This window comes from Diospyros lotus, chromosome 15 (genome assembly GCF_014633365.1).
Source record: "Diospyros lotus cultivar Yz01 chromosome 15, ASM1463336v1, whole genome shotgun sequence".
NCBI classification, from domain to species: domain Eukaryota; kingdom Viridiplantae; phylum Streptophyta; class Magnoliopsida; order Ericales; family Ebenaceae; genus Diospyros; species Diospyros lotus.
Genome location: NC_068352.1, coordinates 14,336,761 through 14,340,046, shown reverse-complemented (window position 1 = coordinate 14,340,046; position 3,286 = coordinate 14,336,761). Strand labels below are relative to the sequence as shown.

Here is a 3,286-nt window from a genome sequence, read left to right as displayed (position 1 = left end):
TCAACCTTCCCCAAACTTTTCTTTTCATAATGTTTGATGATTGAGTTGCTTACAAAGTTGGTTTAAGGGCGAAAGTCTAATTGGAAACCTAGCAGTGTAGTCAACCTATGCATTGAATCTTCTGACACATGTGCTCAAATTAGTCTAACATGGATATTGAATCTCAAAACGAAATGAGTAGCATCACTATCTTTACTCTTTGCATCAAAATGGTACCAAATAAACTTCATCATTGATGGCACGTCTACCCAACAAAACAAGATAATATTTTTTTTTTTTTAATAAAACCATACAACTAGACCATACGACATATGCAAGCTGCCCATAGTGAACCTCCCCCCAAACTTAAACGTTTCATTGTCCCAATGGAACAAAGAGAAAGAAAAGGAAGGAGTGTACCCGGACTATAGTGTCAAGGTTGTGATGGTAGATAGATCAACACATGCTCGTTTTGAGGTATTGAAACTTTCGGCAATGGAGTTGCCCTTGTAAGCAGCTGGTGTAGGATGGCTCTTCAATTGCATTATCACTTTTGAAAATGTATCTACAATGCACAAGTTTGAACATGAGAATGCAACAATGAATAAGAATGACATGAAGTAAACAGAGTCACATGGATGCCCAAACTCCCCCAAACTTGAACCTCACAATCCCAAACTTAAGGTGCAATGTGCAAGTTAACATTGGCTGGGGTATTTTATCAAACACCAAGTGCATGCTGTTATGATGACCTCAACATTGTTTTTGTGCAAAAATCCTAAAAAATGACACCCTAACCTAACTCAAAGTAAAGAAAAAAAAAAATGCAACATGCCAATAAATGAAAAAGATAGGAAATTGGGTTGCCTCCCAATAAGCGCTTGTTTAAAGTCATTAGCTTGACTAAGCCTCCATCTTCAAGGAGGCTTGAATCCTTTTTCCATCAATATTTTGTGGGTGCCATTTAATGAACTTATTCCTTGAATGTTAGCAACCTTTAATCCAATCCCCTTCTTTTGCTCCCTCAACACCCTTACCAACTTTTCCTTTTCATGACTTGGTGGCTTGGCTTTTGAAGAAGAAGAAACATCCAAAGAACACAGTTTGTCTCTTTTTGATGGACAACCTTTTTGCTTCTCTCCCAAAGAGCCCACGACCACAACCTTGTTCTTGGCATCCAAACTTTGTTCCTGCTCATCAAAAGAGTTAGCAATGCAATTTTCTTTAAGGTCATCAGGTCTCTCTACTAAATCAACAATGCCATCTCTCATTAAGACTTCTTTTTCATTGCCATTAGAATGTTTCATAGCCTTAAATACAGTAAACGTAACCGTCTCATCATAAATTCTAAGGCTAAGTGTTCCTTGCTGGACATCAATCAAAGCTCTTCCTGTGGCAAGAAAAGGTCTCCCTAAAATTAAGGGCATATCATAATCTTCTTCGATATCCAAAACAAAGAAGTCAACAGGAAAAATAAATTTATCCACTTTTACCAAAACGTCCTCCACTACTCCCCTCGGATATTTGATACTTCTATCAGCCAATTGAAGAGAAACAGTGGTGGGTGTCGGTTCTTTTAATCCAAGCTGCATAAAAATAGAAAATGGCATCAAATTTATGCTTGCACCAAGGTCACATAAAACTTTATCAAAATTAATTTCACCAATAGTGCAAGGAATAGAAAAACTCCCTGGATCCTTGAGTTTTGGTGGAAGCTTCTTCTGCAAGATGGCTGAACACTCCTCCGTTAGGTTGACTGTTTCATTCTCCTCTAGTTTCCTCTTATTTGATAAGATTTCCTTCATGAATTTCACATAGCTGGGCATTTGGGCTAAGGCATCCGCAAACGGTATATTAATATGAAGTTTCTTAAATACCTCCAAAAACTTCTAAATTGCTTATCCATCTTATGCTTGCTCAACCTCTGAGGGAATGGAATTGGAGGAACATATGGCTTGACTGGTGGTGGAATTACCTTCTCTTGTTCAGCTGCTACTTCAGGCTCTTCAAGTTGATTCGTTGTCTCCTGAATAATACCATTTTGTTTTGCCACACCTGGTCTTTTAACATGAATTTCTGGTAGTTGCACCCCACTCCTTGTTGTGATTGCATTTACTTGCTCTTTCGGATTCACCTCGGTGTTGCTAGGCCAAGTGCCCGGTTGTCTCTCTGTTAGGATATTTGCTAACTGCCCAATTTGATTTTCAATATTCTTAATAGTTGCGTCGGTCCGGTCACTTCGTTCTTGAAGCTTTGAAACAGCTTCTTCCCATCCTTCTTTTTCCCCTTGTGGTCGCCCTTGTCTTGGTGGATTTTGAATATTCTGATTGTTACCATAGGAGAAGTTAGGATGGTTTCTCCAGCCAGGATTGTACGTCTGAGAAAATGGATGATTTTGTTGCCACTGAAAATTTTGCTGACGTTGAAAGTTCTGTGCATATGCGGCCTGCTTTGTGAAAGAAGGATCCGTGATGACTAGTGGACATTCGGACGACAGATGATTTTCCCCACAAGTTACACAAATAGGATGAGATCTTTGCACCATATTAACGGATGAGGAGTATTTGAATGCTTCCATCTGTTTTGACAAAGCATCAATCTTAGCTAGCATCAAAGTACTCACATCCACTTCATGCACTCCTGTTGCCCTTTTATGCGAATTCCTATCTGGCCACATTACAAACTGCTCACTCATTGTTTCAAAAAGATCGTGAAGTTGCCCAGCCGATTTATTTCGGATAGATCCTCTTGATGTAGAATCAACTGCAGAGCGACTTTGAGGAATGAGTCCAGCATAGAAAAAGTGATTTTGAGCTGGTAGTGGAAAGCCATGACTCGGACACTTTCTCAATAACTCCTTGAACCTCTCCCATGCTTCATGAAAGTTTTCAGACTCAGTTTGCTGAAAAGTTGAAATCTCATGTTTAAGTTTGTTAATCTTGGCCGGTGGGAAGTATTTGAGTGTGAACTTCTGTACCAAATCAGCCCATGTAGTAATACCTCCCGGTGGTAATGAGTCTAGCCATTCTCGAGCCCTATCCTTTAGAGTGTGAGGGAAAATGCGCATCTTGACTGCCTCTTCATTAATTCCTTGATACTTGAAATTCCCACAATACTCCAGAAATCGAGACAAGTGATAGTGTGGATTTTCTTCACTCATTCCATAAAAGGGTATGTTGTTAGCAAAGAGATTGATCACGTCCGGCCTCAACTAAAAGTTCTCATGCCCGTAGGAAGGATAGATTATGCTTGACCGATTCTCAATCACTGGGGGCATCATGAAATCCCCCATCAGAATGTCTCTTTC

The 3,286-nt window shown here is 39.7% G+C and overlaps 1 non-coding gene across 1 annotated transcript; it reads left to right on the top strand.

Annotated features, from left to right (window-relative positions):
• Positions 1 to 2,804: 2,804 nt before the first annotated feature.
• LOC127792702 (small nucleolar RNA R71) lies at positions 2,805 to 2,911 on the top strand. The gene has a single exon (XR_008021175.1). It is a non-coding gene; the product is annotated as a small nucleolar RNA R71 (small nucleolar RNA).
• Positions 2,912 to 3,286: the final 375 nt, after the last annotated feature.